This window comes from Ambystoma mexicanum, chromosome 5p, assembly GCF_040938575.1.
Source record: "Ambystoma mexicanum isolate Mex_15411 chromosome 5p, UKY_AmexF1_1, whole genome shotgun sequence".
Lineage (NCBI taxonomy): Eukaryota > Metazoa > Chordata > Amphibia > Caudata > Ambystomatidae > Ambystoma > Ambystoma mexicanum.
In genome coordinates, this window is record NC_090930.1 from 600,722,009 (window position 1) to 600,747,297 (window position 25,289).

Sequence of the window (25,289 nt, forward strand, 5' to 3'; positions counted from 1 at the left end):
GGGTCCTCTTCTGTCTTCTGTCAGCTCCTCATTGGTTCTTTCGTTCCAGTGGCGACTCTGCCTTTCCAGTCCCTGAGACCTGCATTTTATGCAGTTTTCCCCCATTCATACAGCTTGGCTGTCAATCACACAGCAGGGTAGTTGCCCTGGCAAGGACAGTCCCCTTAGCCAATCAAACAGGAGTGTGACTTGGGTTGCCAAGGGAACCCATGGCAGGGGTATGAAGATCCCTCCCTCACATCCTGCCTACCCAGAGTTTCAGGTGCCTTAAGGAGGGCTTCTGTGCAGAGGCCCGCAAAAAGACAGTGAACAAAGGAATCATCCCCAGTTTGGCGAACAGAGAAAAACACAAGAAAGATTTTAACAAAAAGAAATAGCAAATAAACCCAGCCGGAGAAGAAATAAAACGTATTTGGTCAAGCAGGTTTATGTTTGAGGTTAATATAATAGCCTAAAACAATACATTGGTTATATAAGATAACTGCGGTAGAAAAGTTAGGGTAGATACCACTGCCACCAGCCAAGACTTGATGTAAAGGGAGCAAAACAATGCCCCAAGAGAGACAGACAAAAAGGGATAGGAATTAACCCATTCCAATACTCATTGTAAGATGGGGTGTACTGGGTCTGTGGTTTAAACTGACTAAAGTAAAGTTAAAGGCAACTTTATCTTTTCTGGGGGACAATAGTCAGCCCCAGAAAATGGAGCCGGTGGGAAGTCTCAAAGACTGTGTCACTGCACTGAAGGTGCTGTGTAACACACCTGAAAACATGATGCCATGGAGTAGGTGAGGCTCCAGTGCTCAAGATTACACAAAAAGTGAAAACACAGACAGCAAAATACATGTAAGAGTTGGAAAATGGCTCACACTCTTACCAGGTGAGAAAAATAAATCCTAGAAATCCAGCAAAGCAGCTGAGGAACTCAGTAGGTAAGGGAAATCAGCAATGTATGAGAATTCTCCCTAACAGACAGAAACCAGGAAGTCAGCAATTTTCAAACAGGAAACAGCAAACAGCAAGCGGTAGCAGGGCTCAGTAGTTCTTGGTATCCAAAAACAGAATGAGGAGCAGCTTTGGGGTGTGGCCTTTTATAGGGGTGCTGGGGTTCGCTCCATGGACAGCCGCATGCTCTATGGACATTTCAGACCCCACACTGTGCTCAAAAAGCTCTAAAGAGTGTCCAGGTAGCCAGGGGCATGGTCTGGGACCTTTGCAAGAATGACGTTTCACAGTAAAACACCTTGGATTGCTCAAAAAAGCTCTTTTTTGGTGTTAGGTATTCGGGGCCCAAACACTGCATTCGAACAAGGGCCTAGCCTACGCTGAGCGTGGTTGCGGTCATAAGGTGGCGTTGTGGATGTTTGCGAATGGGACGGGTGTCCATAGGACAACGATTGCATGGTATCCGTTGTGCGCATGCGCATAGGTGTCCTACAGACAAGATTGGGCTCCCCGGACTAATTAAAAATGGGACACACGTGCAGCAGACAGTACCAAACAGGTGCGATGTTCCTAGGACCTCGAAATGCAATGCACATAGGTGACTTCCGGACAGGGGAGGGGTCTCTAACTAGGGGTGCATCACAACTTTTCAGACATGCAGATAGGCGCAGTGTTCTAAGGACACCTCCATTTCGATTGCGGACAGGCCGGACAGGTGCAGTGTCCATAGGACACCTCCATTTTAATTAATTGCAGAAATTCCGGACTGTCTCTTTGTTCGTAGGACCTTGAAGGTGGGATACACATGCATCCAGGTGTCTGCCAGTCAGGGGTGGGGTCCCCGAACTAATTAGGGGTGCATAACATCATTGCAGACATGCAGACAGGGATGTTTTCTACGGACATCTCCATTTTGATTGTGGACATCCCAGACAGTGCGATGTCCGTAGGACACCTCCATTTTGAATAATTACGGACATTCCGGATAGTCGTGTGCTCCGCAGACTCAAGAGCAACACTATACATATAACTTTATTTACACACATAAATACACATATTATGAAAGAGAAGGGGAAGCAGAAATGGAGACATATACAGGGGAATTGGGGTTTTCTAGAGGTAGGACATTAGGGGAGGAAAGGATTGAGGTCTCATCGTAACGTCTTTGGTGATGGGGAATTTGTGGGGATGGTTGGCTAGGACAGGGAGAAGAGGTACAGGGGAAGTTGTGGCAGTGATATTTAATATTCTCCATGATTTGGCAAAAGTGTTCATTATGATACATTTTTTTCTTCCAAACTCAGTAGATGATTTTGTACATTGTTACTTTGTTGTTCCATGTGCTCATGCACTTGTGGATGATGTACTGTTTCTGGGGCATTCCCTTTATTTTTCTGTATGTACCGTTAAAGAAACAAATATGTGTCAGGTATATGTGAAGCAATGTGTTTTAATTGTCTTACTTTGCAAACTGCACTGGTACCAATAGTATCACTGTCTTCACTCATTTCATCCTGAGGAAAATTGTCTTCAAGCCACTCCTACATCATTTCTGTATAGAAGAGCAGTGAGGTAATCCTGCTGGAGACACAGGTTATTTTTGTTCTTGGTGCATTCCATTATGTTGCACACCCTATGGAATTGGACTGTTGCTTTCTTAAGTATAGAGTTTGTAGTCCTACTTTGTCTGCTACTCTTTCAACATGATGAGTGTTTTTTTTTGCACTCTACAACAATGTAAGAGAACCCCTGAGCTTTTGGGAAGTGTGTATGCTACCTGAGGTGCACGGACAGTTGCGTAGGCTGCGGAGCCTCTAGTTATCAGCATGGGGTTAGGGGGTTCAGTATGTTGTGTGGTGCATTTATACAAGCTAAGGGTATCCTGGTAAAAAGCTATGAAGTTCAATGAAAAACGTTTTTTAAAGAGACATTATGGTTAAATTACACTAATAAAAACCTTTGAAATTCAGGGAAAAAACGTTGTTAAAGGGATGTTATGGTTCAGTTGCCCTATGCAAAGCCACTCAAAATCAGTGCAAAAACATTTTTAAAGGGACATCATAGTTTCTTTGCACTAATAACAACCTATCCATATTATGATTGCAAGTAAAACCGAAACCCCCCAGAAATTCAGCTGTTGTGGTAAGCTAAGCAACCATAACTCATGCATTCACTGTGAACTGCTACAACTAACACCCATGACATCAAAGATGACATCACAAATGACTCTGGTTGAGACTCAACGCGGCATATAGACTGGTAGAGAGAACCTCCCAGAACCCCCTTACTTATGCATATTAAGTAGATTTGGGTTTTCACCCTAAGTAACTAGGGTATTCCAGACGTGGAAACCTTGCTCACTGTTCTTAGAGAGGCACAGCTCCACCTCACTGACGAGCCCCCACCAGGCTGAAACATGTGTCTGGGGTTGCTGTTGGTACTCTTGTTCAGAAGAGAATTGCCTGGCATTTCGGTTCTGGACTGCCCTTGGGCAGGACAAAGACTGATATGTAGTGGACGTTTCTCTTCTGTGAAAGGATGGTGAGCTAAAGACTCTCGTTGAAACTCAGACCCGGGATATAGGCCGGTAGGGGAAAATTCCCAGAACCCCCTTACTTATGCAGATTAAGTAGCTTTGGGTTTTCACCCTAAATTACTATGGTATTCCGGACGTGGAACCCTTGCTCGCTATTCTTAGAGAAGCACAGCTCGACCTCACTGACAAGGCCCAACTAGGATGAATCATGTGTCTGGGGTTGCTGTTATGATATGATATGATAGGTTATTTATAACGCGGTTAATACCCAGAGGTTTCTAAGCACAGACCCGGGGATCAAACTTGTGGTGCTCCATGTCATCTTGCTTCCAAGGCGAGCACGTTGCCCCTGAGCTATCCTCCTGAGACCCCCTGAGCTATCCTCCTGATAGCTCTGGTACTCTTGTTAAGAAGAGAATTGACTGGCATTTCGGTGCAGGACTGCCCTTGGGCAGGACAAAGACTGATATGTAGTGGACATTTCTCTTCTGTGAAAGGATGGTGAGCAAAAGACTCTGGTTGAGACTCAAACCCGGGATATAGTCTGGTAGAGGGAAACTCCCAGAACCCCCCTTACTTATTCAAACTGAATAAGCAATGTCCAGGCATGTATTTTTTGAAACACCAGGTGTATTGTGACATTAATAAATATGTACAAACAATATCGTCATTGCCTACCACTACAATCCTGTACTACTGACCCACCACCCCCTCCCCAACTATCCCCACACCCCCTCCCAAACTGTCCCCAAACCCCTCCCAAACTATCCCCACAAACCCTTTACCTACTGCTTCCTCCCCACACGCACAAGAATCTTGACCTATAGTTTCCCCCTTTTGGTAGGAGGGGGTGCCCCTCTTGTGGGCGATTGAGCTGCTGTGAATGATGCACAGGGCTGCTTTGCATTGAACTTGTGGGTGTTGTGCTCGAGGATGGGGCCAGTGGCATTGTGATGTGGTGTTGTTCGTCAATAGCCTGGACCAAAATGTTGATAGACTCCACCAATGAAGACATGGTACCATTGCCCTTCCTCACATGCCTCCACAGGTGGTGCACCCCCTCCGTGGCTCTGTCCAGCTTTCGGGTGGTGTTCCGTGCAGTGTCCTGCATAGTCTGGCGGGTGAGTTGTGCCTCAATTCAATAAGGTACTGCTGTACCAATGCATGCATTGCCTGCTGCCTTTCCTTCATCCTGGTGAGGTGAATGACACATATTTGACATAGTCCAGGTAGTGGCATGGGTGGTGGGCTCTGAGGGTCCATGGGACTGAACACAGCATCATCACCATAGTTATGGTCACTGTGTGGGCCGTGCACACTGCCCTCCACAATGCTGTTGGCTCCAGACCATTTTGGTAGTGGTGCACGTTCATCCTGCTGGCTGGGGAAACAGGTTCATCCTGCTGGCTGTGGGCCGGGGAAACAGGTTCATCCTGCTGGCTGTGGGTCAGGAAATAGGTTCATCCTGCTGGCTGTGGGTTGAGGAAACATGTTCATCCTGCTGGCTGTGGGCTGGTGAAACAGGTATCTTTGGCCGGAGGGGCTGCTCGGCAGGTTGTCTCCAACTGGCAGGGCTGCTTGGCAGCAGGTATCTCATAATGGTGGCACTGCTTGGCAGCAGGTTTCTCTGACTGGTGGGGCTGCTTGGCAGCAGGAGTTTCCTGCTGGTGGGGATGCTTGGCAGCAGGAGTCTCTGACTGGCAGGGCTGCTTGGCAGCATGCGTCTCCTGCTGGCAGCGCTGCTTGGCAGCAGGTGTCTCCTGCTGGCAGGGCTGCTTAGCAGCAGGTGTCTCTTGCTGGTGGGGCTGCTTGGCAGCAGGTGTCTCTGGCTGGCAAGGGTCCTGGCAGCAGGTCTCCCCTGCTGGCAGGCGGGCTTGCCCAATGGTGTTGTTGCACGCTCTGGTCTGGTGGCGGATATGCTTGTATATTGCTCAAGGTGGTGGTTTGCCTGCGGCGGACCATGCCATGGTGCTCCTGGATGTGGTTGCATGCTTCCCGTCATTGTCAGATGATGTGCCTGTGAAGGACAGTGAGGCAGGGCATCAGTGATGGGTATGGGTCCATCAGATAGACATCAATGCTAGTACTTTCAGACTCATGTGCATGGACATGATGGAGGGCATGGCATGGTGCACACATGCATGTGTGGGGGATGAAGTGTGGGTTAATGTCTGTTGTGCAGCCAAGTTGTGTGCAGTGTCTGTTGACTGGGGTACTGGTGTTTACTGGTTTGTGTTTTATGGGCATGTCACACAAGCTGTGTAACAGATGTGTTTCTCTTGTGACTGCTGCCTATGGCTGTTGCTGCGTTGATGGTGATTCAGTGTGACGGGACATGGATGGTGGGTGTGACAAGTGTGCCACATGTGTCATTGATGTGTGCATCTTCTTATGACATGCCTTTTGACATGTAGTGGCACAGCAGTGACAACCCCAGTTGGGCATTGTCTGGCTGATGTGTGCCTGTGTGCATGCAGATGCTGATTGTGTGGGCAATCAAGTGGACATGTGGGGTGTGTCAGTGGTTTTTTGGTGGGTGGAATGGCAGCATGGATCAGGTTTCACAAACTTGGCAAATTGACCTGGGCATTTGAATTGGGGCCACAGGGTGTGTGATATTACTATGGGCATACAGAGACTCACCACCATCATCGATGTCACATCTCGCACCTCCGCGTCTCCTCCCTTGCCTGCAGTTTTATAGGGGATGGTGCTCCCCGTCTTGGGGCCAGGCCCTGGCTGTGCTGTGCAGCAAGGAGGTTGCGCATATGCAGACGTAGGTCGTTCCCCCTCTTCTTGCAGTCTCGCACAGTACGGGGTGATGTCCCCACCACCAAAACTTTATGGGAAACCTCCTCCCATATAGTCTTCTTTCATATTCGCAGATCTGTGCAAAAGACTTGTCAGAGTGCTCAACAACGGTGTCAGCAAGCATGTTGAGTTCAGGTTCACTGAACCTAGGCTTGCAGAGTCAGACTGCAGGTTGCCTTGCGCACTTGTCCCTTGGTGTTGGTAGCTGCTCAGATGTTGACTGGAGTGTGTTTTTGTAATAGCTGCCCGTGCATTTCCAGTTGCGGCGCGATTACCGGTACCGGTAACAATGGTTTCCTCAGAGCAGGAGTCGGAGTCAGCATCAGCGAGAATGCCAGCATAGGGGGTTTTGGGGACGTTACAGGTATTTCAGTGCTACCGTTTATGACATGCTGGAATGCACCTGCATGCTGACTCAGAATCTCCTGTAGATCCCGGCACCAGTGCTACAAGGACACAGTACCACCAGCATGATGAAATTATTTTTTTTACCGGCAAACTCGTTATGAGGCCCAATGTCCCTTTAAAAAAGTTTTTGCAGTGAATTTGATTGGTCTTTCTTGGGGCAACTGAACCGTAACGTCCCTCTAACAATGTTTTTTCACTGAATTTGATAGGTTTTAAGAAGCGCAACTTAACCATAACGTCCCTTTAAGACGAACGGCTGGATGGATTTTAATGAAATTTGGGGAAGGAGCGGTGGTTAGGTTCAGAATGCGTGTTTTTGTGTGTTTTGTGGAAATCCGACTAGTACTTTTGTTGCAAAGAACTGAAATGTGCGCCTCAAAAAATTAGTGATATCTGGCTCCGCTTGGCAGACCCATTGCCCTTTCGCTCCGTGGACAAAAGTCTCATTGGCTTGCAGTAGGCAGTAATGTCAGCGGACATTGGATGCGGCTGGTGGTTGGCTGGAGGGTGGCGTGCTGTGCATCAACATTTTTGGGAAACACTGCCATGGTGCATCGCAGGATAGTGCAGCGCCGGAAGGGGTTGGAAAACATGGCTTGTGAAAAGTGGAAAATATGATATATTTGTTTAGGTCGAAGTGGTGGTGTACGCAAGCACTGCAGAAATTGTGCAGCGCTGGAAAGGGTTGCAAATCATGGTTTGCAGGATCGGGTGGGTGAAAGATGGGATGAAAAGTTTGAGGGAGAGAAAAGCAGAAAATATGATATATGTGTTTAGGTCAAAGAAGACGGTGGTGTGTGAGGGAAGTACGTGAGCAATCCAGCAATTTGCGGGTAGCTCCTCATTCGACAACCTTCTGTGGCGACTGCATGGACACCCCTTTGGGAATGCAGAGTGCATTGCAGATGATGTGAAGAAATTGACAATGTGTTGTGCTATTGCGTAGGGTGCCGGTGCTTATGTTGACTTTGTGGGTTTTCATTGTGGCGACTGCATGGACACCCCATTAGGTACGTGGAGTGTATTGCAGATGATGTGAAAAAATTGACAATGTGTTGTGCTGCTGCCTAGGGGTGCTGGTGCTTATGTTGACTTTGTGGGTTTCCATTGTGTTATGGTGGGGGGTTGGGCTGTCGTTGACTGTGGTGCATTTGTGAAGTATGGTACGTGGTCAAATGTTCCTGTGCATGCCTGCAATGCCTTGTAGTGGTTGTGGGCAAGGCGTAGGCTTTAGGGTGCATGGGTGGAGGCTAAGGTTGTGCACCACCCCCGCAATGCAATGCCACCATGCATGGGATAGCAGTGAGGCAATTTTGGGGTAGCTCACTACCTTCTGTGGCGATTGTGTGGATGCTCCCTTGGGAAGGGGGAGTGCATTGCAGATGATGCAAAGAAATTAAGAATGGGTGACATTACCACATGGAGGGATTTTTCACCATCACAGTTTTGCGATATGGACCATTTATGCAGCAACTCAGATATACTTCATTGGTGGGTAGCTGCACAGGTGACTATGATTTTTTGGTGAGTGCGGGCAGACTCCATTGGTGATGAGGAGTGCATTGGACACAATATGAGGATATTTCCAGTCGGTGTACTATGTTGTGTTGTGCCTGCCTTGCGTGCATGGCTGGGGCCCTTGGACCTAACAGTTTCGCCACTGGTTGGAAATATGTTTGAGAATGTTGCCTTGTTTGGGTCTGTTAGTATACCCATACACACCTGCATTTAGGAAATCTTCATGTCCACATGTTCCCATGCATGTCTCTAATGCCTTCTAGTGGGTGTGTCCAAGGACTAGGCTCTGGGGTGCATGGGCAGAGGCCATAAACCTCTGCATGTACCCAAGAGCCTAGGCCTTGGCCACAACCCCCGCAACCCAATGCGGCCATGTATAGGACCACTGTGATAATGGTATGTGGATTGCACACATATGTATAACAAGTGCATTCTCTTTGCCTTAGCTCATTTGGATAAGTTATTATAACAATACCTTCTGACATCCCGCTGTTGGCTAGGGGTGCCAGTGGTTATTTTGTGTTCCCATTGTGTTGTGGCAGTGGGTAGGGGTGTCAGTGGCAGTGGTATGTTTGTCAAGTATGGTATGTGGCACTATGTTGCCATGCATGCCTCCATTGCCTTGTAGTGGTTGTGGGCAAGGCCAAGGCTTTTGGGTGCATGGGCGGAGGACGTAGGACGTAGGCCTCCTAATGTACCCAAGAGGCTAGGGCTTGGCCACAGACTTCCTTCAAAGAAGGTCAGTAAGACATTGCCACATGGAAGGATTTTTTTACCATCACAGTTTTGCGATATGGCTCTTTTATGCAGCTACTCATATATACTTCATTGGCGTGTAGCTGCACAGGTGACTATAATTTTTTGGTGAGTGCAGGCAGACTCCATTGGGGATGGGGAGTGCATTGGAGAAAATATGAGGATATTTCCAGTCGGTGTACTATGTTGTGTTGAGCCTGCAAAGCCCCTATTGCCTTGTGTGCATGGTTAGAGCCCTACATACCTGTAGTTAGGGAAGCTACATGTCCACATGTTCTAATGCATGGCTCTATTGCCTTCTAGTGGTTGTGTTCAAGGACTAGGCTCTTGGGTGCATGGGCGGAGGCCGTCGGCCTCTGCATGTACTAAGAGCCTAGTCCTTGGGCACAACTCCTGCAATGCAATGCAGCTATGTATGGCACTACTGTGATATTGGTATGTGGATTGCACACATATGTATAAAGAGTGCATTCCCTGTGGTTTAGCTCATTTGGATAAGTTATTATAACCATAGCGTATAACATCCCACAGACTTTTAAATATGTAAGTGTCCTAAGGTACTCACGTTTGCATATTCATTGTGGAGGACATGTTAGACTTCTTACAGCAGCAGTGGTGAGACATGCCACCATTTGCTTTTGGAATGGTGTGGCCGTGAACAGAGCCTTGCTTCAGGGAGTGCGGCAAGACATTGTAACATGCATAGGAGCACTGTGATAATGGTATCTCACATATGTATACAGAGTGCATTTTATTTGCCTTTGCTTACTTTGGTAAGTTATTATAAGCATATCTTGTTCCATCCCGCATGGTTTTAAATATGTGAATGTACTAAGGTACTCGCCTTTGTAGAACCATTGTGGAGTACATGTTACACTTGCTACAGCAGCATTGGTGAGATATGCCAATATTTGCGTTTGGAATGGTGTGGCTGTGAACAGAGCCATGAAAGGATTTTCTTACCGTCACACTTTTGCGACATGGACCATATACGCAGCTACTGACATATAATTCATTGCCGGGTAGCTGCACAGGCGACTACCTTCAGAGCCCATTGGGGATGGGAGAGTATTGCAGATGATTTTGGGATATTTCCATTTGATGTACGATGTTGTGTTGGGGGTGGCAAGTCCCTACTGCCTTGTGTGCATGGCTAGGGCTCTTTGAACTAACAGCCTGGACACTAGTTGGAAGTAGGTTTCAGAATGTTGCCTTTTTTGGGTCCGATCCAATACTGATATGTAACTCCAGCGTACACTTTGGACATATGCATGTCTCCTGTGGGTGCTCACCATTACAGAATGGTTGTGGAGGACATTTTGCAGTTGGTACACCACCAGAGGTGGTGTGAAGTGCCTGCACTTGCATATGGTGTATGTCATTGGACTTGTTGCCGTTCATGGACTGACATGCCACCATTTGAGTTTGGTATGGTGAGCCCCTGATAAGATCCTGTGCTTTGAGAGTGAAGGAAGATATTGCGACATGACACGAGTTACCAAGCATCACACATTTAAAGTATAGATAATGTACAGACTGACCCACCTACATTTGCACCAGACAAAATCATCAACGCTGATAAGTCCCGCCATATACAGGACGGCAGGCTATCTGACTGTTGGCTTTCTTTTGCGTACTTGTTGAGATGGACAATGAACGCTGTTGGTGTTCCTATTGTGTGCAATTGTAATGTGTGCATCGCTTCCATTGCCTATACGTGTGGACGGCATACACCATTGAAACAGTCACTGGCATAGATGACATTAGTTATGGAGAGTCGTTGCTCACGGTGTGCACTCCAGGTCATGTGAGCACCTAGCTCTGGAAATGAACAACATAAACAAAAGCAAAAGCAGACATGTGCACACAGAGCGTACGATTCCAGAAAATTACCATAATTTTCCAACTACACTATGAATCGTTGCCAGTGCTTTATTTTGCTATAGAATGTTCACGAGAACGTGTAAGGTGGCTGCAATCAACGTTCTTTTATTTCACAAACAAAATCCAGTGTGCAATGCCGTCTAGGCACTTATGTACTTCTTTTATCATCTAGCAAAGTGGGAAAAGGATTATTTTGTGGTCCTTGGTGGGCCATGTGGAAGAACACATTTTCTTTGCAAGGTAGACAAGGTTGCAGCTGTTGCCTCTGGGATGCCTCACATCATGAACCTTTGCAGGTTGTTTCGTATTGTCGGAACCGCAAATGGACATAGAGGCCCATATCGGACGGCCAAGAAAACAACGACGGAAAACAATTTGTTTATGGTAACCTTGCAATGCTTGGTCCACCACCCATCTGTTGGAAAGTGGAAGCCGTGGCACGTGCAGTAAGGTGTAAGGTATCTGAGAAGGAAGAGGAATAAGAGTAGATGTAAGTAGCTGTTTTTACAGGCAGTGTACAGGACAAGAGTTTGTCAGAAGGATGTCGTAATAGGTGGCTGTATATGGACCATGTACTGCATGTAATTGAGTAGCGTCCTATGTTAACCCACTCCCTTGCTCTCTGTTTTGTAGGTGATACTGTCCTTGTATGGCTCCATAAGAGAAATATTTCTATTAAACATGCCAGTAGAAGCTCCTTTCAGAAGTTTCCTTTTTACAAAAAAAGGCTGTGCTAGCGAGTGTTGTTAGACCCACAGCACACTGTCTGTGAGTGTGTCCAAAGAAAAAAATTCAAAAACAACTCTAATGGGGTTCCGCCTCGGACTGCAGGAGAATGCATGAGATGGTTTGCTAAAAAATGCAACATTGAATTGTGAGCTGTCGACGTTTCACTGCTGTGTGCATCTGTGGCCGTTATTACTTTCAATACAATAAGGTTGTGTAGAACTAGTAATTGTTTGAAAGGGCATAGTAAGGGCAAAACAGGGACTGCAGCACTGCACAAGTGAGCATAAGGTGTGCTGTTTCACTGCACAAATTGTGTTCCCTTTTTATCTTGTCCTTTATGTCTGCATATGGGGAATGGTGAAGACATGCCAGTGTAGCGGTGCGTGAATACTGCTGTCACAATCCTAGGTACAATGCACTCAGAGAAAGTGTGCCGTAAAGTAAATTTATAAATATGCATACAGAACTGCAACTTAATACATTTTAACCATAATACACATGTGATGTAAAGGTGGACATTGTAGGATATTTTTTGTAAATTTGGGGTTTGGCAGTATTTTCTTACCGCTAAAAGATAAGCGGTAGTTTGGTAATACTTATCCTTGCCGGTGTTTGGGATTGGCCTCATATCACTCTAGTGACCATACCTTATTATATTACATTGGAGAATCTAGTAATATATGTATATATTACACAGCCACAGTAGTGGCTGTGTAGTTACAGTTAAGTTGCTGTTTCCATAGAAAGAGCCCTTTTTGGGTGGCTTATAACTTCGCTCTCCCTGGACGAATCCTCACCAAACTTTGCATAAAAAGTATATGGGTCACTCTTATTTTTTTTGAAAAGTTTGGTGAGGTTTGGTCCAGGGGGGTAAAGTTATAAGGGGGGACCCATAATGTCTTTTTTTCCCAATAACTGAATGGGGAAAACACTTTGCTCACGCCTACAACTCAAACCGCTGGATGTATTTTCACCAAATTTGGACCAAGAGGAGTAGCTTGGTCCCGAAAGTGTGCTTTTGTAAATTTGGTAAAAATACATCCAGTATTTTTTTTTAAAAATGACCAAAAAGTAGGTCACAAAAAATTAGTGATATCTATGTTCGGTCCGCGGACACACTTCCCTGTTCGCTCCACTGACAGTGTCCTGATTGGCCAACCAGCTTGAGTCATGTAGGTGGACAGGCAATGTGTTCGCTGATTGGACGGTGAAGAGCGTGAAGCACGTCAGATTTTTGGGAATGCCCACCATCTTGGATTTGCGGACGTCCACGGACAGCGCGGTAAAACCAGTTGGAAAAATACTATTTAGTAGAGTGTGTTGGTGTGTAAAACTGTTTGGGGAGGGTCAGGGAGTAAGAGATGGGTTAAATGTTGTATTTATTTAGGTAAGCCTGTCCGTTTTGTTCGCAGGCAAGTTGAATCTGTTCTCGATACACATCATGTGTCCTGGGATGTTCATCAGTAAACAAAATGGGGGTGTCCTGAGGACGGTATGCCTGTCTGTACTGTACGCAAGCAAGTTGAAATTGTTCTAAGAACACATGAAGTGTCCCGGGATGTTTGTAAATAAACAAAATGGGGGTGTTCTGAGGACACTAAGCCTGTACTTATTGTTCGCAAGCAAGCTGAAACTGTTCGAAGAACACTTGCGGTGTCCTGAAATTATTGAAAGTAAACAGAATGGGGGTGTCCTGAGGACGGTAAGCCTGTCCGTTTTGTTTGCAGGCAAGTTGAATCTGTTCTCAGAACACATCATGTGTCCTGGGATGTTCGTCAATAAACAAAATGGGTGTGTCCTGAGGACGGTAGATGTTCGTCAATAAACAAAATGGGGGTGTCCTGAGGATGGTATGCCTGTCCGTTTTGTTCGCTGGCAAGATGAAAGTGTTCTAAGAACACATCATGTGTCCTGGGATGTTCGTAAATAAACAAAATGGGGGTGTCCTGAGGACGCTATGCCTGTCCGTACTGTTCATAGGCAAGTTGAAACTGTTCTAAGAACACTCATCATGTCCGCGGACATTAAAAGTGCCCATATGGCATAGTTAAAATGTTTGACTCTATGGGTTTGATATGCTGCGGAGGTGGTGGCCAGGGCATAGAGTCTTGGGAGCATGGCCATATGGCCATGCACCCAAGACTCTATGCCCTGGCTACAACCAACACAGCATATCACACCCATAGTGGCTTATAACTTTGGGATCCAATAACAAATTTATAAGCAACAAAGTTATAAACCACTATGGGTGTGAAATGCTGTGGTGGTTGTGGGCAGGGCCTATAGTCTTGGGTGCATGGAGAAGACCAAATTTATAAGCACCAAAGTTATAAGTCACTATGGGTGTGATTTGCTGTGATGGTTGTACTTATTATAATGTACTTACTGTTTGGTCTAGTAACTGGAGTACATGTATTTCTTGTTCATTTCTGTGATAAAAGAAAAGATCATGTTAGTATTGGTATTTTGTAACGACTTAAAACATTGAATAATCAACATTTTCTTTTTACCCTCATATTTAGTAGATTATAAACCAGTGTACTGTGCAATTTGCTCAGTTTCTGTGTTTGTTGCTATGGGTCTGTGGGAGAAAAAACCTTTTTTTGTTATGCTACAGTCTATTTGTTTGTTTGTTTTCAGTGTTCACTTGTTGTTTCTAGCTAATGCTCTACATATTGGCTTGTTGCAGATTTCTTGAGCAGTTAGATACCTGTTGACATATTGTAACAGTCTATTTTTTGTTATAATGAAGTGGTATTGATTTATCTGTTTGGATATTGTAAAATTTTGGGATACCAGTTGGCGTATTCGAACTGTCTATTTTTTTTTATATAATTTAGTGGTATTCATTTATCTGTGTAGTTGTTGTAGAATCTTGGGGCAGTTACATAGCTGTTGGCATATTGTAACAGTTTATAGTTTTTTTTAATAGAAGTTTAGTTAATGTACAGTTTAGTTGATACATTTTGGTTTTAAGTACATTAAATAAGTGTTTGCAAGATTTGCAGGTAATCTCTGCTTTAGAGTAATGGTACTATCATTACATTCGAACCATCCACAATTCTTTTTTATATATGCAGTATAGTGACCTGCATTGGTTGTGGCTCCTGTTGTGAAGGATTTTTACCAAGTGATTCTTGACCATGTGTGACTCCAGTCAGCTTGCAGTTGTTTTTGGTACCATCTGCATTGTAACGTAGAAGCATTAGTATTACGTATTTACTATGTGTTTGTATTAGTAAGGTGGAGCGATTATCTGAATTGCAGGTAGTACATAATCTACCATGGTTTGAATTTTGTACAAGTTGCTGAAATGGAACGGATTCACAATTAGGTATTGATACATACACACAGCGCTCATTGGGGATATGTTCTTGTGTCACATTGTTGCAGAGAGTGCATGTATGTTTCCACATGTATGAAATCTGGAAGATTTCATTTATAGGTATGTTTTTGTTTTCTAGTACTTGTAGTAAGTACATTAGAAATTTGTGTGGATCTTCCTGTGAATTTATAGTGAATTTAACCATTCCAGCACAGTAGTCCGATTGTTGTCTTATTCCATAAACACTATACGTGTTGTCAGGATTGTTTGTTGCGTTTCTATGAAGTACTAACATTTGCAAACACAATTGGTCTGCTGTGTAAGTAAATGATGTCAACAATTGGTGATAATTGAAATAGAATATTCATTGCTACATTTGTGTAGCAACTTACACCAATTACATTTGAAAGTTTAAATGGACCAGGTAGTTCTGTATTTGAGTATTTTTTTTTAGTTGGTCTTCCTTTTTTGAAGAAGTCCCTGGTTTACTTTCCCTAATAGTTTCATTTTTGGTTGTGGTACTTGATAAAGTATTAGTTTTTTTTTTATTCTCTTTGGAGGATTTGCAGTTGCATCCTGTTGCATTTCTGTTTGATTTAGTTTTCTTTTAGAACATTTTACTTTTTGTGGAACAGGATATGTTTTTATATGGGGGGGTGTATAGTGAACAAAGTTTATTGTATTCTAAAATGCAAGGAATATCAGCGTTTACTTTACTTGCATCAAAGTTGATTAGAAATAGACAGTCAAGTGTACATAAGCGTGATAGTGCTACGTAGCTCATGCCTTCTTTAAAGACTGTGTTACCAATGTCTATCAATGCTTTGTCTAGGGTAAGACCTTGTGATTCATGAATGGTGACTGCGAATGCAAGAGTTATGCAAGAGCTAGAGAAAATTGTTCTCTGCGTACATACATGTCTTTGAAGAGAAGGACTCGAGCTGTTGAGCATCCTATTTGTTTCACTTCTGAAAGTTTATCAAAGAGAATATTGACAAACTGAATGTTGTTGTCACATGGGTATGTTTGAAAGCCAACAAATGTACCCAGTGCTCCATTACCTAGTCCTTGTTCCACGTCAAGGTTACGTTTAAGCATTACTCTGCAATTTAAGGATCATTTTAATATTTTTTCCAATCCAGCTGTGTTGGAGATTGAATTTTCTAAACTATTTTGTCTCGTTGTGGCTTGTTCACACATGGGTAGTGTCATACCATGTATGTCTAGGTTGTCTGCAGCGCTAATTTCAATTATTGGTTGCATTTCTTTTTTTAATATTGTTTCATTAAATTTGAAACAGCTGGCAAGAGTTGGCATTAAGGCCATACAATTGACATGTTTGTGGGCTAATTGTTCCATAACATCCGCAGCACATGCATTATCACCATAAAGTGCATGAATGTGCCGGGTTTTCATTATTGCTTGTGCTTCATGAGATAATATACCAACTGTAATACTTTTTAAGATGTTGGCGTAAGTGAGATCTGCAGATTGCCGCCTGTTTTCTGTTAATTCTCTGCTTTGGAAATGTTGCCAAAGGTTGACATTTCCAATGCTGCCAACAGTTTTACGGCAGAGTTTGTGTCCTAAGGTTTTAAAATAGGCTCACCTTTCACTGGTGTCAATTGAAGAAGATCTCCAAAAACAATAATGCGTTTTCCTCAAAAAGAGCTCTTTGTAGTTTTTTTTGAGTACTTCTTGTAATCTGAGGTTAATCAAAGCCAACATTAGGTTGGAGACCATGCCCACTTAATCTATTAATAGTGTTTTCATTTGTTTTAATACTCTGTGTAGTTCCATTGCAGCTTCTGTAGAAAGTTTGTAATAGTCTAATTTGTTTTGGTGTTCTACTGCCAGGAGTAGTAATCGGTGGCAAGTGACACTGCCTATGTTGTAGGCAGCTAGACCTGTGGGGGCAGTGACAACAGCTGACAGTTTGTTGTTTGTCAATTGTTGAAGGAATATACTGATGATTTTGATTAAGAATGTTTTTCACGAACCAGCTTCACCACTGACGTACAGTAGTATAGGTTTGTAATTGTGGCAGGTGCATTCTTTGTTTTCATGTTGTACACCAAGTGCAATTTCATTTGCTACTTCTTCAAAAATGCTACGTTGCTCATTGTTTAGTTTTCATTGTAGTATAGTTAAGTCTTCTTTATCTTCATACTGACACATGGTGTTTTCTACTTCCGTCATAGCTAATTCTGCCTCATTTGTTATTAGTCGCTCTCCCAGTGGTTCTTGGCTTCCTGTTACAGAAGGTTGACTACTGTCAGGAGTGTCCTTATCTAGTTGGGCCTGGAGTTCTTCTTTGTGTTGCTGTTCATTGTGCAACATTGTTTTGTACTGTGTAAAGTTTACATCGGTTCATTTGCTTTGAAAGCGTCTTCATAGGAGTCATAGTTATCTAGTATTTCTTCTTCTTTTCTCCATGGTTTAAAGAGTTGTAGCAGGGACATGTAATATTGTTCTTTATGTTGAGGAGTCTTTAATGACAATTTGATAAGATTAATTACATTTGGTTTGGTGAGTTTTACTAAGCTGCCTTCACAATTTGACACTCTGTATTTACCTTTTTTTTCATTGGGTTTTATATTATTTTTGTATGTGAAGTTTTGGGCTATGTGGTATAGACACATGGTTTCCAAAATGGTACTTTTGTTTGGATAGTATGTGTCCAGTAAATTATGTTTTAAAATGTCTTGGCTGTTGGGATCATGTTTGGCTATTGTTTCTATATCTTCGTATAATTTTAGAACTCTTTATCTAGATTTAGCAGGACCAAGACTTAGCCATACTATATTTTCAGATTTTCCATACCAAGCAGTACCAGTTAAATGATCTGCTGCTTCATAGGAGCCACATTCTCCATGGGAGAGCATTTTTATACCAAAGCTGTATAATTTCTGAGACAGTGTTTTGTCTGATGACAGGTCATTCCAGAGGTCTTGGAGCTCTGTTTTTTCTGCGTTGGTTAAGTATTCTGTAACATATCGTGCAACTACAGTGGAATGTACTGCACATCTATGTTTGAATTCCATAAGTGGGCAATGATTGCATTGTAATCATTGATATATTTTTCTTCTTCTGTTCTTTTTATTTAATATGTATTTTTAGGTGATATACCTTTAACACTATGGGCCTCATTACACGGTAGGTGGTAAACCATGGTGCTATTAGCACTATGGTTGCCACCGGTACCATACCGGTACCACCATAGAGGAAAGGGAATTACCACCCCATTCCAAGGTTGGCGGGGCGGTAATTCCCCCATTCTCCATGGCCCTTCCCCGGTAATTCCCCCATCGATGAGGTCGGCTCCCGCAAAGGGACCTCATAGTAAGGCGGTAAGGGTTAACGGTCACCGGTATCCTTACCAGTAACCGTTAACCCTTACCGCCTTCCGTGTAATGAGGCCCTATGTCTAACTGAAGACATGAAGTTGTTCACTTGACCTGTTTTTGTAACCGGTCTAGGGAAACCAAAGTGGCATTTGGTGTAGTATTTCCCATTGTTTTTGTATTTGTGACAACAATATTTGCCACATTTGTGTCTTTGAAATTGTAAAATTTGTGCATGAAGATCACTATTTGTTGCTTCTGATGGAATTTCACAAGTGACATATTTTTCAATAAACTGTAAAACAGTGGCATCATTGTCTTGACCAAATTTAGGAGCATCTTTAATCCATAAAAGCATGTGGATATGTGGTGCTCCTCTGGCTTGGTATTCTTTTCTCCAAAAGAAGTGTTGCACGTCTCCGAGGGGAGGAACAGTTTTATTACAAATATAGTGTAGCATAGCAATGAAGCGATGGTGAAACTATCTTGAAACATTAACAGGATCGGGAGAACAAAGTTCTCCAGGTGTTAGTATATCTTTGTATATTTTTGTTTGATATGCGTAGGAAATCATGTAAAAAATCCCATGTATATTCTGCACAACTAAATGTAACAAACCAAGTGGGTGGCCAATGTTTCTTATCATACAACGTACATCTCCATGACATTGAAACCAGTACTCTTTAGTACCACACATGTTTCTAATAGATTTGTCATATTTGATTGTAAAACCTCATCTTTTTGTTGCACTTTTTGTAATAATTGTGTAGCTGACATATTTTGAAAGTGGGATCCTGATTTTAATGTGTGTGCAACTCCGTAACATAAAGTTGCTAGTTCACTTTCAAAGAGTAGGTGGAATATGTATTCCATATTTTGTCTAAATCTGGGATCTTCAGAATACATCCGTAACGAGCGGTATTCTGATGCTGTTATTTGAATAGGTCTATCATCATACCTTCCTCTTTTGCCAGTAGGAAATAGTAGAGGAAAAGCACGTGATTCTATACTTTTTTCCCCATATGCTGATTGGTGATCCTTTTGTTTGTCTCATTTGGTACGTTTCTAGTGCATCTACTACGGTGTCATTAGAGTACAATGGATGAATTGTATAATGGTCTAAAGTATTGGATAGTGTAGCAGGATCTAGGACCTCAAATTGACCAGCTTCTTGTGTCTCTTGAATTATTTCAGTGGTATCCTTTAAGTTTTCTTCAATATTAATTTCTTTGTAGTATTCATTATTGTCTTTTAGATATTGCAAGGCTTGTCTAACTTTATGTAAATCTACCAGTTGTTGCCAATTTTTTTTGTCTTTTGTAGGTACACCATTTACTAAGATAATCAAAGATTGCTCCATTGGACGTTGCACTCCTAGAGTGTGCACATTTTGTTTTAGGTCTATTGGTAAATACACTACTTTTCCACGAATACCTTTCACTAATTCAGAGGGAGGTAATTTTGCTGTTTTTGGTTGAAGGCATATTATTGCTTGAAAGGGGTGCACTGTTTAAATTATGATGCTCTCATATAAATTGAGTTTTTGTAGGGGTTTTGGTAGTGGAAATAATTCAAAATTATTTGTTATAGCACGTGAAGGATCTTGGTTGTTGTCAAGTTTTGTAGTGCAGTAACTGCAAAGTATTGGTCAGATATTTTATGTATGTTAGGTCTACGGTTTTTGTGTTACTTTTATAAAAAGTTCTGCGGCAACATACACACACATGGTTTGGTACTTCAGCAGATGTACCTTTAAATTTCAGTATTTGTTTGTTGTATATGTGTAGTAGAAGGTTGCCATGCATAGAAGTGTTGCTAATTTGTTTGAAAGCTATTTCATTCTGTAAGTGGCTTTCCCTTACAAAATATTTTTTCTGGATATAGTCGATTTCTTCAAGTAGGTCTTTTGCTGTACCATGTAGAAGAATGTTATTTAAATTGGTAAGTGCTAAAGCAGGAATTTTAGCATAGTACAGTTTATAGACTAGATTTCTTATATTTGAATAATGTGTTGATATCATTTTGATATAATGGAAGGTGGTTTTGCAAGTAGGTCCTAACATGCAGGACAATGAATGTCCTTGTAGTCCTGTGTACTTGCACACTGGACAGGTATCCATATTTTGCAGTAGTTTCATTTTGATTTTGTCTTTGCCTTTCACATATTGATTAGGAATTGACATAAAGACATGAACATTTTTTTGGGAATGTTACACATTGACGTGCATGGCCATTTGTATACTAGACGTTGTGATTCAGTTGAATGGAGAGGTAATTCTAAGTTGTCTGGGGATATTTTTATAAGCAGTATTTCTTGTTCCATTATGGTATTATTAACTTTTTCATAACCTCGTCCACTGCTATGTATGGCAATTGTATTTGTTTGCTTTTTTTGTATGCTTCTTCATTAAAATATGGTTCTGTGCTTGCAGTGTGACTCCACTCACATCCACAGATATTTAAGAAGTTATTTCTGTTGACATTTCTTTTATTGAGGTGTCTTTTTTGTAATTTACTCATTAGTTTTGTTAGTGGTTTCATATTGTTTAACACTAAAATAAATAACTTTCTTTTGAGAAGGATTGCACTGTCTATCAAAGCTTCTAACATTCATTTCCTACGATATGTTTTAAGGGCTGTGCCTGATTTCTCTCCTGTTTTTATACGATTTTGAAGGACTCTGTGATGGGACATTTTTGCTAAAATACTTTTTTTGGTATGCTCACTTGGCACTATATCAAGAATTATAGCATCTTTTTTATCTATAGTGGTAGCTGAATTTTTGTTAATTGTTTTCTGGTTCGTTTTACATTTTGATAGAGGAGGCAATGTTTCTGTACTTGAAGCTTGTTTTGTTTCGCTAAATGACTGTATTAGCTGTTTTGTTTGAACATTTTTTACAAATTCTGCTAGAGATGGACACTTCTATTTTCATTTGCTCTGTTTCTGTGTTGCTTTCTACAGACTTGATTTTTGGTAGTCATTCTTTAGGGTCTGTTGAAAAAAATGAAGAAAGTATGGGTTAGGGTGTTCTGCAATATATGTGTGCTGTGTGCATGAGTGTCTGAGTATGATGATAAAGATGTATGTGATGGTGTGTGATGGTGCATTGGGCAACTACAACTAGTTGGGATGGGTATTCTTGAATTTATGTGCTACTAAACTGGGGTTCACTTGACAGTAGAAAGTAAGCTAGTGGTGTGGAAAAGTACAAATACGAAATCGAATGGTATACAATTAAAACACGTGTTTGTTCTATAATATCAAAATTCTAGGGGCTGAGTTGGGTCATTTGTGTGCCGAAAAATAGGAATTTGTGTGCCATTCTGCCTGTAAATCTCTGTTTAAGAAATGGAGATTTGTGGACAGAATGGTGCACAATCTATATTTTTAGGCACAGAAATAGCATGAATTAACCTTACAGTGTGTTTGAGTAATAGTGCAAATATTATGGTGGTATTTAGCTTACTTATTTTCTGGAATGAGCAGGTTTCTTCTTAGTTGTTCTTTGTACTTCAAATTCGGCTGCTTCTTTTCAGGAGAGTGGTCTTCACTGGAATTGTAAAGGAAACAAATTAGTAATTTTGTTTGTATATAGCACTGATTTTAATTTAGACATTGATTTTTATGTTTTTATACAAGTATTGTATACTTGTATAAAATACACATACTGTGTGTGCATGCAATTTTGTTTGAGTATGTTAACTCTTTATATTGTATTTTAAATATGTTAGTTCAACATGCTTTGCAAATGTGTGTATAAAAAGAAATTAATAGCAGATAGGTTTGGAAGTGACATTTGATTTTAAGAGATGGAAAAAATGACAATAAGTTGATTTTATATGCTATACAAGCTAACAGTCAGTTAATCTGTTTATATGAATCTATAAGAATTGTACATGTACTATACAGAAAATATGCATACCTGTAGTTTGTGTACATGCATATGGATATGCATGCAGCTGCAAGTCGAAATCTTGGAGACTTGTACAGTATTTCTTGTAGAAGGTGCTTTCCAATGATATGACACTTGCACTCAGAGAGATTAACAGTACATTTGAAGTGTTGATCTATGATGATGCAGTTAGGTGTAGAGGTCTTGGATGTGATTGGTGGATGGTCGTGTGATTGCTTAGCTATATCCAAGGAGGGAATGGCAAAGAAACTGAAATGGAAATGTTAGAAGGACTGTCTATGTTACGATATATCCGCGGACATGGCGGTAGTCCACGGACATCGCGTGTTACATCCCAGGATTTTGGGGTGGGAAGGCATGCAAATGAGAATGTGCAGAGCAACGGATTGGTCAGAAAAGTTTAGTGGGTGTGTTGTGCCAGGAGAGAGTTTCTCAGATACTCTTTTTGCTGAGAGAAGAACAGATAGCTATGGCTGTGTTTTTCAGAAAACAGATTGTTTGGATTTTGGGAGACTCGTGGATACGTTGGTTGAAGGTGCATGCAGAAAGCTGTGGAGTAGCTGTAGATCTTGGATTCCCACATGTGGAAGTGCACTGGCATGGTGTACGTGGAATGAAGTGGTGGGACTTGCTACCTCTCTGTTCTACTTTGGAGACAGAGCAACATCCAGACATAATTGTAATTCATTGTGGAGGGAACAGTTTAGGACATGTGTCTGGAATTTCTTTTCACTTTGCAATGAAAGAATGATTTAGGAAGGTCATGGACATGTTTCCAAATTCTCAAGTAATTTTTTCACGGATTGCGCAGAGACAAATGTGGCTTTGTTCTTCTGTATTTGGTCCACAAATGGAGAAAGCAAGGCGCAATTTCAATAAAGCTGTTTGTGCCTTACTAAGAGATTTTGGCATGTCCTCTTTTCACAATGAAAATATTATGTTTCGTAACACATACATTTTTCGCCGAGATGGAGTCTATCTTACTTAAGCTGGCAATCAGATTTTTCTGAGAAATGTACAAAATGCATTGATTCCTTTTTTGGAATTACAGCATCCATTTTGTAGTAGAGCATTTCATGTTTTTCAAACACAAACAAACACCACCAAAAGGCTCTTTTCAGAGCCACCACTTCCTCCTAGACAAAACTGCAATGGTTATGATAGGGCAGCACCCCAAAATTTTAGATGTTCAAGGACTGTCTGCAGACTTTTAAAAAATACACAGGGCCCTGCTTCATTTATTTTCACTTCTATTTTTAACCTGTGAAAGGTGGCTCTGAAAAGAGCCTTTTCTTCTTTAATTTGTGTTGTTTTATATTTTTTTTGTTTTTTTTACATGACACACTAGGAGAGGAGGGAAAAGGAGGGTAAGGGGGAACATCAACAACGGGGATAATAAAGGGCGGGTGGAGAGAGGAAGATGTAGGGTGGGTTTTACTTGGGTAGTGAGCAGATCTTCTCATGCTCTGAGACCAGAGCCTCAAAAGCACTTTGAAGTCTCTCCCCCCTGCAGAGTACTGCGTCGCTGTACATACACACAACTGTGACCCTCGAAAGGTAAGGGTCATTAGTATTGCGTATGGCCTGTGAGGCAGTTTGAGGAATACGCCGTCCCACAGGAGTGTTCCTTGTGGTACAGGATTGGAAACGGAGTATGTAGTAGAGGAAGTCAACCTACTACGCTCCTCGCAAGGTACAACCTTGACATTTGTGATGTCATCTTTGATGTCCTGGATGTTAGTCTTAGCAGTGCACAATGGTGGTGCGAGTTATGGTTGTTTAACTTACCATAACTGGCGAATTTCAGGGGTTTTTCGGTTTTACTTGGAACCATAACGTCCCTTTAACGTTTTTTGTACTGAATTTCATAGGTTTTTAGTAGCGCAACTTAACCATAACATCCCTTTAACAAAGTTTTTGTTACTGAAAAAATATATATATATATATATTGCATGGCCATGTAGTTATGGTTAAGTTGCAGTTTCCATAGGAAGAACACTTTTTGGGCGGCTTATAACTTCGCTCTCCCTGGATGAATCCTCACCAAACTTTGCAAAAACAGTATTTGGGTCACTCTGAATATTTTTCCAAAGTTTAGTGAGGATTCGTCCAGGGGGGGCAAAGTTATAGGGGGGGACCCAAAACTTTTTTTTTTCCCATAGACATAATGGGAAAAAACGTTGCTCACGCCTACAGCCCAAACCGCTGGACGGATTTACATCAAATTTGTGGCAGGAGGGGCTTGGTCTCTAAAGCGTGCTTTGCTTTATTTGGTGTAAATCCGTCCAGTAGTTTTTAATAAAATGACTAAAATGTAAGTGAAAAAAATTAGTGATATCTGTGTTCGCTTCGCGGACACACTTCCCTGTTCGCTCCGCGGACAGGACGGTGATTGGGCAAGCAGCTTGCGTGATGTCCGCGGACATCTGACGTGCTCTCTCATTGGTTGCGGTGAAAGCGTGCAGTGCGTCTGGCTTCAGAGACGCCCGCCATCTTTGTTCCTTGCATGAGAGGCTTTGTATCCCGCCTGCACAGTAAGTCCCCCACCCCCGCTCATGCCCATGTCTGTCTCCTGTTCCTCCAGCCCCCCACTCACGCCATCTGCACACGGTGGCCAGCGGAGGGCCGAGGAGCGGGATCTGCCGCCTGCACACAAACGCCGTGTGTCTTTCTCCCCCCTGCCCACCCCCCGCTCATGTCCGTGTGTCTCTCCCCTCCCGCCCACCCCCCGCTCATGTCCGTGTGTCTCTCCCCTCCTGCCCACCACCTGTTCATGCCCGTGTGTCTCTCCCCTCCCGCCCACCCCCGCTCATGTCCATGTGTCTCTCCCCACCCATCGCCCACCTCCCGCTCATGTCCGTGTGTCTCTCCCCACCTGCCGCCCACACCCCACTCATGTCCGTGTGTCTCTCCCCACCCACCGCCCACCCCCTCTCATGTCCCATGAGTCTCTCCCCACCCGCCGCCCACGCCCCGCTCATGCCCCGTGTGTCTCTCCCCACCCGCCGCCCACCCCACGCCCCGTGTGTCTCTCCCCCTCCCACCCATTCCCCTCTCATGCCCCGTGTGTCTCTCCCCCTCCCGCCCACCCCCCGCTCTTGCCCCGTGTGTTTCTCT